Below are 13,346 nucleotides of genomic sequence, written 5' to 3' on the forward strand. Positions count from 1 at the left end.
TATTTGTGCCAGTATATGTTAAGTAATGTGGATTCATTTATTCAGAATTTGACAAGACAACAAAATCAAATATCAACGAAAATACAAGATTCATCAACCACCGCCAATAGATAGATCCACATTACCTTACCTGTACTGTCAAACATCCTTTTTTTAGCAAATATATATTACCTACATTTGTAATAGGAATACATAAGACACGCAGTCATTTTTTTTATTACTTCGGCGTTTTTTGCATTTTACACCAGATGACGAGGATTGAGACGGCTGACAACAATGAGAAAAACCCAAACCGTATGGATGAGCTATACAAACCCTCGGTATATCAATATTAAAAACAGTGTTTTGTTTACTTTGTGATAACAGTGAAAATAAAGATAGCATCGAATCGATACCAAAGCAAAGACTGAGGCAGTCAGTTTAATACACTATATTTTAAAATTTCTTCTGTATTCAATATCTCGTGACAAAAACCTTTTAGATTACAACATTGGGTCACAATATTTTGCCTTTATAATTGATTGTTTTGTTTATAATTACTTTTATTATAACTGTTTATAGTTTTCTGTTTAAACTTAGTGGTTCTACATATGACTGGTTCCTTATTCTTTGTAATGTATATAAAACTCGAGAGACCGTTGTTAGATGTGTTACCATCGAAGCAAGATGAAAAACATATCAATTTCTTACAAAATAGATCTTTTATCAAGCAAACCCAACATGGATACAACGTATACAAATTTAATGAAATGAAATATTTTCATATCTTCTTCATAAAATTAATTCAGAAATGAAATTCAGAACAAATGTGATGGAGAGGACAAGCATTTGATTTTGAGCCTTAAGATATTCTTAGGACAGGAACGTGAAGATGTTGCAATTCGAAGCTGGTTCAAAGGCTCCCATCACTCCTTCTTTTATTCACAAGCAATGGAATAATAAAGATGCATGTACACAGAAGACATACAACTTTAATCAACTCATATAAAATCATTACAAAACTCGGTGTAATTGAAAAAATGTACTCAGGAACATATGAAATAAAAACGTAAAATAAAGTGCGTACAAAGTATAGTATTACCAATTGTGTCAAATTGATGTACATACCATTTCCTATAGTCTGTCTTAAAAACAACAGCAGAGAAACACGGACAAGGTATATACCTCCCATCGATAAACCTCCTTAATTTCACTATACTTTCCTGAAAGAAAATTAGCAGTTTCAAAAGCTTTACTGGATTTTTATGTATGACAATAGTGCAAATGTGACATATCGTGAGCCTCAATTTTTAACATGTGTAACTGAACATCCTGTAAATGTTCACCTGCATCCGCTCTGTAAAAGTTGCTGTTGAGTACAGAAGTGATAAAGTCATTGGTTTTTTTTTCACATTGAAAAACTATTCATAATAAATCTTGAAAACCTGTATAAACATTAAAAAAAGCCACTTAGTACATGTAATGCTGCCCTTGTTACAATGTTATTGAGATCCACTCACTGATTTCCAATAGGCGAGTGACATTTTTCAAAACGACGCTTAGTTAACGACTTTAATGCACCCACCTAACATACGGCTATAGCCTATATTATATATCATTCGAAAGCTTATACGGTGCAAATTTTGTTAAATCAAGGTCAAAGGTCAAGAATGAATATTCCTAAATTTCGCAAGAATAAAACCAAATACCCTTTGCTGATTCTTGTATGATATTTTTTTTCTAAAAGTCTTATGAACAGAATAGAACAAATTACCATAATTATAAATTAATTACAATTTTAATTGCGTAATATTTCAGAAAATTCTTCAAAAATGAATAATTTGCACCAAAGCAAAACATTCCTGTAGGTCATGGTAGGTGTCAATATGTATATGTCAAAAAACAAATTAATTTATCTTGTATAGGTGAAATTTGTTTTTCGTCATTTAAACTGCAATTGATATATTTTTACGGTCAGGAATCAATCTTCTATTAAAGCATTTGCAGATTCCCTATATACCACCATCTGCAAATAGGTTTTATGATTTCAATAGCAAGCAATTCAAATTCCGCTTTTTTATGTTAGCACATAAGTATATCGCGTTGGTCATGGTTGCATATGTGTGTTTATCGGAAATGTTCGCTCATTTTATTTGTTCTTTCCATTCATATGTCCATTTCCTCTTACGTGAACGTCGATGGGTAAATTTTAGTGAAGGCCAAAGTTTTGAAGTGCACATATGGAGATTGTACATGAAAGGATTTTATTCATGATAAGCACATTTAGAAAGAGTTCAATAGCAAACAATTCAAATTCACCCTTACAGTCCTGCTTTTAATTTATCTTGTTTTACTCACATTTATTTTCATAATATATTGTATGTTGTTGTTTTTTATATCAACTAATATAGGACACTTATTGCAGTTATGAGAACTTCGCACCATTTGAAAATCAAACGAACAGATTATAGCATGCAAAGCATTTGAATGTAAAAAACCCGATGTAACTTATTCATGTTATTGTTTGGATAAAGTATTATGGGTATATCTATAATCAAGTTTCGGAAAAGACATTATTTCAAACCAACTAGTTTTTGGCAACCAAATTTGTCTACTTCACGTTTAACGCGAATAGAATTAACGTCGTTCTTCTCTAGTATGAACATAAAGTTTGAAAATCACAAAAACATCCTTGCCAGGTCAACAACAGTGGGTTTAGCGCAGAAAAATGAAAAATTATTAATATGCTTTGTCAGAGTTTTAACAAAACATTCTTGGTGATCATTGGTTGAATTTTTTGCTGTGACACCTACAGTAATTTTCTTCTTTGTAGCTTTTTATTTTATGTGTAATAATTTAACTATTTAGGAAGTCTGATCATAACTATACTAATTGCAAATGCTAGAGTTTTCAAATCAAAACATATAGACTGTAAGTTGATGTAAATAATCTCTTCATAGATCCTAGGCTTAAAATGTTGTATGCCACACGCGCCTTTCGTCTACTAAAGACTCATAAATGACGCTCGAATAAAAAAAGTTAAAAAGGCCAAATAAATCACGAAGATAAAGAGCATTGAGGACACACAACTCCGAAAGATTTTACGAAATACAGATAAGGTTGTCTTTTCCTGGGGTAGAAAATCCAAAGTGTTTCAAAAAATGAAGTGGGTTTTAAACAGTGATTTAATTTATAATTATGACCGTATCAATGACAATTCATGTCAACACAGAAGTGCTGACTACTGGGCTGGTGATACCATTGGTGAGGAAACCTCCTCGAGCAGTGGCATCGAATCAGTGATAGTAAATAAACTCATCATAGATACCAGGCTTATATATTTCACGCCAAACGCGCGTTTTGTCTACAAAAGTCACATGAGTTACGCTCGAATCAAAAAACATAAAAAGGCCAAATAAAGTACGAAGTTGATGAGCATTGAGGACTCAAAATTCCGAAAGGTTTTGTCAAATAAAACATGCAACTGCATGTAACTGCAATATGTCAATATTTTAATAGAAAATTACATAGTTTGATAGAATTTCGTACTTCAGACAAGCAAAAAGAACATTTTGAGTGTTAAGAACGCAATAATTTATACCTTTTTCGTCAGTGCACGATGTAGTTGAAGCAACTAAGAAAAACAAAATTCTACTTTGTATAAAAAATATTTGAAATTCAACTTTTTATTAATTAGCTTTCTAACTATGTCATTATTTATTGATGTTTTTACTTTTTGCTTAATATTTGTAAATAAAGTCCTTTATTTATTTTAATGATAAACATGAAATTACAAACAAAATAACAAGAAAAGACAATGAGTGTTTAACAGGCTGGCAATTTAACTTCATATTTAAATATGATCAAAGTTTAGCTCCCTAAATTCTCCTTAAAAGAATGCATCCGGCGTGTATTGTTTCCTTCAAACATTTTTGATTTTGTTTAAATGTGTTTCTTCAATCTAAAATTTACTACATAAAAATATTTGTAAACGTAGCTAAAAAGCTATTTTTTGCAGATGGTGGTATTTTGGGCAACTGTTTGGGTTGTTATGATTGGCTGTGTAATAAGCAAGAAGCCTGATTGCAGTTATATTATGATGTAAAACACTTCCTTAGCGCTAAATGAAATTTGTTATTTGGTTTTATGGTCATTAACAATTTAACCACAGACAAATATTTTGGTTTGCTATATATCAAACATGCGTTATTCATATTTTAAAGTGCGTTTGACAATTGACTAACAGTCGCTGTGTAACAGATTTTAATATTTCCATACAGAATTTTATTATTTAGAAGACAGAGTATGCAAATGTGTTGACTTTTGTAAAATAAGAAATTGTCCGACCTTAATCTTTCATCGTGTTTTGACAAAAATTGCACCGTAGGAATATTTGACGACTGGACAACAAAGGTTGTACAGATGAAATGTTTTCAAATGATATATGATTTAGCGGTATGTTAGGTGGGTGCATTAACAATGAAATTAAATGATTAATTTCCCTTGAATATAATGTGGTGTGTAAAAGAGGGGCGAAAGATACAAGAGGGACATTCAAACTCATAAATCGAAAATAAACTGACAACGCCATGGCTAAAAAAAAAGACAAACAGACAAACAATAGTACACAAAACACAACATAGAAAACTAAAGACTAAGCAACACGATCCCCACCAAAAACTGGGGGTGATCTCAGGTGCCCCGGAAGGGTAAGCAGATCCTGCTACACATGTGGCAGCCGTCGTGTGCTCATGTTAGTACAAACCCGGTAACAAGTCTAATTCGGTAGGTCACATTCGTGAAAAGGGGACGGGATTGTAGTTACGACATTAGGATAATATCCGCTATCATCTGTGAAATGGATATTCCAAATTTACGAAGGGATGATTTCAACTTTACCATTTGGAACTCTTGGTTTAAAAACTTCCTTGTGAGCAGCAACCCTCTATCAAGGAAATCATGATAGGAAATACAAGCCCGGGAATATCGTATCAATTGGGAGATATATACTCCGTATGCAGGCGCTGCTGGAATGTTGCTACATCGAAATGGAAAGTTCACAATTTGGAAGCTGAAATCATCTCTTTTGTCGTAAAGTTTTGTTTTTAACCGACCCTCATTGTCAATTTCTAGATGTAAGTCAAGATATGAGGCAGACTTAACTGTATCTGTTGTATCCTTTATCTCAAGTTCGATGGGATAGATGCGTTCAACATAGTTACCAAATTTTGAATTATTTAGTGAGAGAACATCAACTATATAGCGGAAAGTAAAGTTAAGGATACTTCCTAAGAAGTTCCTGTATGAAGTCAGCCAAATAAGAATAAAGAAACAAGTCGACAAGAAGAGGGGAACAGTTGGTTCCCATGGGAATGCCGATAGTTTGTTGAAAAACACGTCCATATTTCTTTAGGTGATGAAATAACAAGTTTTAACAAAAAAGAAAATGTTCTCTCTGTACCAATTTATTATTAATCTATAATATAATAATAATAATAATAAAATCACATGGATGTGTTTGTGCAAATTATGAAATCAGATAACAAATTCTGTAAATTATTTTTTTTTATCAATTTAACATTATATATGATACACACGATCTTATATAGTGTTAAACGATAACTCGTTGAAATTCAAATACAGAAAAAAAACCTGCTGCTAAGGACCTTAATATAACATCTGTTTGTTTAAGCATTTAGTTTGTATAATTTAATGCAGACCAATATATGTCTAGGGAATAATGATGAAACTATTTCAGCACCTAATTTCAGATATTGATTCATGCCTTCTTGACTTAGATATATTGCATTTCGGTATTCTTAAATTATACTTGAAATGGTCTTTTTCTAATTTTTTTCCAAGAACTTGCGCTGTGTGGTTGCTGAATTTGGCAGCATACGGAAACGCTATTGGCGAAATAGAGCATGGGAAGACAATAATTCAATAACAGTACATTTCTGAAGACTTTTAGAAAATTTTAGCCTTTCAAGTATATAAAACACATTCAACTTGTTTTAAAGTTTGAAGTATCATAAATTTTTCATATAAAGAAATAACTTACATTGCATTTGTTTTTGAATAAGGCGGTCAATTTATCTAACGGAATTGATCGGCAGACTACTTTCCAGATATTAATATTAAAACAATCTATGATTTTTCACGATGAAGTTATAAAGAGAATATATTAATAACAACTGTCAAAATTATCTTGAGGGTAATTTCCCTTTTGCATCACCTCCTCCACTCAAAAGATAACTCTTACTGTAATAAAGGTAATAAGATCAATAGTTTGTTAAAGCTGGTTACCTAACTGATAAAACTACAATCGTACGTTATTCAAAAGTATCTTTTATACTATAAAAAGAAGAAGATGTGGTATGATTGCCAATGAGACAACTCTTCACAAGAGACCAAATGACACAGCAATTTACAACTATAGGTCACCGTACGGCCTTCAACAACGAGCAAAACTCATACCGCATTTGAAAGATATTTGAAAATCTATATTAAAGAATTGCATTATAAACTTGTTACACTTTTAGATGAAATGTTAAGTTTGGTTGCATATTGATAAGAAATTTGGAAAAAAAACCCAGTTCAAACAAAATACAAAGCGCTTTCTATACACCAATTTTCATATACTCCTTATGATAGTACACTTTCGAGAAATCTAACTTATTTTCTACAACTAATTCTAGTCTGTTCATTGTCACGGGATATTTCAATATAAAACTGTGTCGTAATGTGAATATAACGATTTACCATGAGCAACGCGAATGATGCCCTACGTGCCACAGGATTTGCTTAGTCTTCCGTAGAACCGAAGTTCATCCCTGGACACGCTCTGATCATTATTTAGTTTCATTTGAAGTGTTCTGTAGACCGATGTTTGTCTTTTCTTTGTTTTGTTTAATGCCAGGAACGTTTTCTTTTCAAACTATGCGTTTTGAGTGTTTCGTTGTTTTTTAACTAAAAAGGGTAAAATATTAAAAACAAACTTGTCTAAAATTCGAATTATAGCTTTTCATTTAAATAATCATGTAATAGGAATAAATTTGCAGTCGTTATGTTCATCAAATCTTGTAATCAGTATGCATGTTATTTTAAGGTTTTTTGTGAATCTTTTAATCGATATGTATGTTATTTCAAAGGGTTTGGTTTGAATGCATACAGGAGATATGACACCTGATAGTATAGTTATGATCAGACTTCCTAAAGTTGAAGTATTACTTGAGATTTTATAGATGAAGATAGTACTAAATTTTTGACTAATTAAAGTAAGCAATTTCTTGATTATTAGTAAATTTTATTGATTTAAATTTTTATAGATCTAACCTTTTTCGTTGCCACATAACCACAAACATATGATTGGAGAACTTAAGTAAAAACGCAACAATCCTTATTATTTTGATATTTGATGGTAATTTGGGTATATATATAAGTGTTCACTGTGGACAATTGATTTATATAATACACTGTGCAATTCATGCTAAATAAATCAGAAGAGATGACATTCCATAGATTCAATGGTATTTGTCATCAGGGTCGGTACCGATTACAATTATAAAATGAGAGTCTTTTGTACAAGATAGTCCAATAATCAAGTTTAAAACTTTATATGCAGTAGTTGCAGACATTCTGAGCTGTTTACTTTTTGGAGACTAGTCGTTTTGTTGTTTTAATTTGGGACACTGTTCAGACTCGTTTTCAAGGAAGCAAAGATTTTTATTTTGCTCATTATAATTAACATTTTTATACTAGGGATGTAAACAGTTCAATAGATAAATGATGTTGTTTCCATATATGAAACATTTGAAATTCTATCTTTACATCACAAATGATAATTAATCTGTGAAACATAGAGGTTATAAACATGTGTTGCACACAACGTGTTTTACCATGTTTACATCTATTGTGCTTAAAACAAATCTCTTTTTCCCCCGGAAGTATAAAGTAAACATATTAACGGTTGTTCGATCAAGCCAACAATCTGACCTATTGCACATTGCAATTCTATTTAAATACACAATATAATGTTTCGATCTGAAATTTTGTAAAAGATCATTCAGGTTGGATCACAACGTAAGGATAAGAAAAAAATAAAATAAAAAAATACCAAACTCCAAAGAAAATTCAAATCGAAAACTGGCAAAATCAAAAGCTCAAACATATCAAACGAATAGAAAACAACTGTCATATTCCTGACTTGGTACAGGAAGAATATAAAAAAATATTATTTATGTTCGAATAACTTTTTGTGAAATAGCGCTAGTTCAAAACAGAGAGACATATTATGTCTCTGTTCAAAAACGCATTTAAGAGGTGTAAATAGACATTTGCGAACATTGTCATACACCTAGGATTAAGATAATAATAACAATTACAGGTAGCATTTAAATCTTGGATCGTCTCAAAGTGTAAATTTAAACCGTTGTTCCAAAACAAAGTCTAACTCCTATGTTTTTCCATAGTTGGACAACGGGATTTAAAGAAATATATGTAAACATCAATTTGTGTACATTGTGTTATCCAGGTTGAACATACCGTAAATGTACGATGTATGATAGAATGGACAAACATCATTTAATAAATTGTACATGAGACATGCAAAACAATTTGCAATTGCCGTTGCAGTGCTAGGTTGGGACAATTAGAAGTTAGTTTTAGTCAGACTTAGTGTTAAGAAAGGGAATATCCTCTAAGGGGCATGTTCACAATATTCAATATGTTTGCTAAGACATACATTTTTTCTTTTCTTTAAAAGAGAATGAAAGGATACAGCGGGCGGATGTTTAAGAACTATTTATTCTCATGGCATTTCACTTGCCGTTTGGTACATATTTTTTTCTGAATTTTGTCTACGTTTTTTGTATCAATAGAAAGAAATCCAAAATATAAGGGAAAACACACTCCACTGTTATCAATGAACATCTGTATGTCCAATACTATTCGTCAGACTCTTTTAAAATGTAAGAATAGGTGTGCGCTAATAATTGGAATTTTACTATTTGTCAAATAAAAAAATTACAACGGGTTTCTAAGTTGTTTTTTGGAGCAATTTTCATAGAGAACTTGGAAAACATTTAAGAATGGAAGTTTTATTCAACGGTGTAGATAATTTTCATCCGTGAACATGGGTGGGTTTGGTATAGTTGAAGCAATTGTACAATTGTCTTGAAATTGTACTATAGAGTGCACTTATGACGGTGTCCATTTCAACACAAAGTTTATGCGCAAAATCCTTTCATTGATTAAACGAGATAAAAGGTGCAAAGGTATATCAGACGAGAGAAAATTGTTAAAATTAACTGTTAACACGTAGATATGGTTCGCCTGTCGGCAGAACATTTGATAAAAAAAAAGATAATATGATGGATAGCAGCATTGCTAATCAATTCAAAGTCGCTGGACCATGACGCAAGGTACAGGGCCTCAACATAGTCGAAAGAAAAACTTTTTTTCAAAGAATTAAAAAGCCTCATCTGTAATGCTTCTCAAAATTTCTGAAGAATGGGCTATTTTGATTTTGTAAAAAATCTCTGTTTTACGAAAATTTCGGGAAAAAAGTAAGTACGGGCAATTCAAACCTTTTATACCTTTTATTTCATTAATAAAAATAACATGAACTCGTCCGGTGTTCAGTTTGATGGTCGATTGAACATCTTTACACGTGTGTAAAAAACAAATGCACAACACACGCAGGACAAATATAACCATTTAACAGGTAATGGTGAAGCTAAAATTACTTCGCGTAAAATTTAATAACAATTAGCAGTCCAATTTAAAAATAAATGTTAGAGGTGAATTGGGTAGGGAGAAAATAACAGATTTTTCGGACATTTTTTATTATAATTACTACAAAATGATAATCAGCCAAACCTTTTGATAGAATTTCAAAAACCTATATTTCTGCATGGACATAGGTTTTTTTTAGTTTGTTTAAAGCACTGGAAAGTTTGGGATTCAAAGGTCAACATAATTATTGACTTTAAACGGAAATTGTTCCCAATTAAAGCGTTAGTTTATGTACACACAATACACAGATATAAAGCAAAATCACTTCTTAAAATACTGAAGAAAACAAATAGTTTTGATTAATTCAGTGGTATTGTCATAAAGCGCGTTAAAGTGAACCATGGTACACCAAACATTAAATTTCACACACTATTACTATTGCTCGATCAAGCACACTTCTGACCTATTACTTATTCAGGTAGTCTATTTATATATATACATTAATCAAAGAATCAAGTTTCAGGCAAAAACATAACAAACAAATAATTAATGTGGAAATAACGGCCACAGTTCACTTTGAATGACGAGGTCTGACATGATAACAGAATGCCGACATGATTGATTTAACTGACAAATCTGTGCACCATTGGTAGCAATGGATGCTCAAGTTCCTCAAGGTTAATCCTAAAGAGAACGAGGGTTATGATCCCCAAATACGTCGGGTCTTATTCGCATCACCCCCTGGTTTCAGGGGAGTAAAGATTAACAGTTTCTATATCATAAAACTCTATATGCACGCTGAATACTTAGTCCATACTATGTATCATAAAACAGTCAAGCTCGAACTGGTACCAATTCAGAACCGGCCACTCAGGGTAGACATGAGATGGTCTCAACAGAACTTCCTGCGGTACCGCAGGAAAGTAAAAACCTAATATGATCCGACGTACAATTACGGGAAACGATCATAACCCCTTAATCTTGCCAGATCCCGACATCCTTTTTGACTGTGACAGATGATTTTATTACAAAATAATGGGCAATTAGAATCAAGTAATCAAGATAAATGCTGATCTTTATCCAAATAAAGTCAAAAGTTAAATGCATTCCAGGCGAAGAACTAATAGCAGGTATTGATAATTCTATTTTCACACTGCTGGTGTCTGAATATGTAGATAAAAGTGGTAGCCATTCATGAAAATTAGCATTAACATATATAGTTCTCGAACGTATGATTCAGCAAGCAAATCCATCGGCTTGTTTGTCTCCTCTTTTTTGTCCAAAATGTTATAGATCCGGCCTATTCTGGTCATTCTGAAAAGATAAATAAAACAGCAGCAGACAAAAGAATTGTTATTAGATGGAAGATTGCAGGGGGAGGTGGGTGGGTTTTTGAAACTTTTACATATCTACAAGAGTGGCTAGTTCAATGTAATGCTGAAGAGTCATGTGACGTAGATTATCGGGAAACGAGAACCGGATCCGAATGACGCAGTAATCATTTCTCTTTCATTAAATTGGTTTATCTTATAAATGAGATAAACCGTATTAATCAAAGAATCAAGTTTCAGGCAAAAACATAACAAACAAATAATTAATGTGGAAATAACGGCCACAGTTCACTTTGAATGACGAGGTCTGACATGATAACAGAATGCCGACATGATTGATTTAATTGACAAATCTGTGCACCATTGGTAGCAATGGATGCTCAAGTTCCTCAAGGTTTATCCTAAAGAGAACGAGGGTTATGATCCCCAAATACGTCGGGTCTTATTCGCATCACCCCCTGGTTTCAGGGGAGTAAAGATTAACAGTTTCTATATCATAAAACTCTATATGCACGCTGAATACATAGTCCATACTATGTATCATAAAACAGTCAAGCTCGAACTGGTACCAATTCAGAACCGGCCACTCAGGGTAGACATGAGATGGTCTCAACAGAACTTCCTGCGGTACCGCAGGAAAGTAAAAACCTAATATGATCCGACGTACAATTACGGGAAACGATCATAACGCCCTAATCTTGCCACTTGAGTGTGTCTATACACACTCATCAGAATCCCCCCCCTCTTTTTTCCACAACCTATAAGTCCATTTAAGTGAACTAGCTAAGAAGGCATTACTCTTTGTTAATACGTTTGAAACTTGGACATTAATATTTTTCCTTTTGTAATAGCTTTGTTATAATGGGGCTGTTATCCTTTCATGATATCCCCTCAGCAAAATTTGTTTTGGACGATATCACTTCTCTTGTTGTATTATCCATGTTATATATATATTTAATATCATCATAAAAACGCAATATTTTAGCAGTAATATACATCCACTGATAAACCGATCATGAATTATCAATAGGTTTACTAAAAGAGTTATCTCGCCTTAACCGGCTTAGTTGAACAAATTTATTCTAAAACACATATGTTTGGTACTTGTTAAAATATTTTTAATAATGCGATAAATCAGGAAGTTTTTTTCATAGAGATAAACAGTCTAATCAATAACATTGAACATCTGTCTACAATTCGGAGATTTGGGCAATAACTAGACTGATTGTTCACTGCAAAAGTACAATCCAAGATGGTGGTATAATACCATGAATCTACATAATTGCTTTGTTAATCTGCAATATGCACTATTAGTTTTGCAAATCTATGTTCCTCTACAAAGTTTACGAAAATGCATTACCTGTATATATAATTCATGCTATTCTAGGCACCCCTTCGAAGTCGTGTACATTTGTATATATTTAATTTTTATTTTCAACAAGTATCGTGACCAATATTTTAAAACCATGGGTGTATAACGTACACTTTAAAAATTAATTTATTCGTATCAATCAATATATAGAAAGTACCACACTTCCTGTACTAAATCGGCAACCACATGCATTCCTACTAGTACTTAAAATTCGGATACAGCTAAGCAGTCCGTGCAGCTTTTTGGAAAGTTCAAACTTGAATAGTTTTACGTCGAATATATTTTGTGACCTAAAAGAACTAGGTGCTAGAGTGAAATTCCATGTATTACTCTAAGTAATGGGTGTATATAGATGCATAGTTGATTAATTCCGACTAGAATTAAAAAGAATGAGTCCATCAGCTCTGTGAATAGATAGGAATGCTAAATGTTCCTTTTAATAGAAGGAAATAGATCAAGAGTATTTGAAATAAATTTAAAAATTCATTGAGGCTCCCATCTGGATAATATACGTGTTTGTCTGTAAAAGTCCGTAACTTATATACCACATATTTGTTTTGTTTCTAAAAATAGTTGTGGGAAAGCCCATAGTTCGTGCTGACATGTAAAAGAAATGTGATAGTAAAATACAAAGGTATCCTCAATGTTCACATATCCGTGTTAGATGATGATGACAATCAAAAATATTATAAACAATACATGTATATATACAATAACATTATCGCACTTCAAAGAAAAGAGGATATTGTGTACCATGCTCTGTCTGCTGCTTCGTGAGTTTATAAAGTAATTTAATAATTGTGTCAAAAGTGCACATAATTCCCTTATTTGCTCTAAGTTGACTTGTTGATAAATTAATTGACCTGTCCATAGTTGCCCATTAACTACTGGTTTGAAGAAGACGTAGTTCATCTTCGTGAACTGATTAA

Source organism: Mytilus californianus, unplaced genomic scaffold (genome assembly GCF_021869535.1).
Source record: "Mytilus californianus isolate M0D057914Y unplaced genomic scaffold, xbMytCali1.0.p SCAF_1, whole genome shotgun sequence".
Taxonomy (NCBI): Eukaryota; Metazoa; Mollusca; class Bivalvia; order Mytilida; family Mytilidae; genus Mytilus; species Mytilus californianus.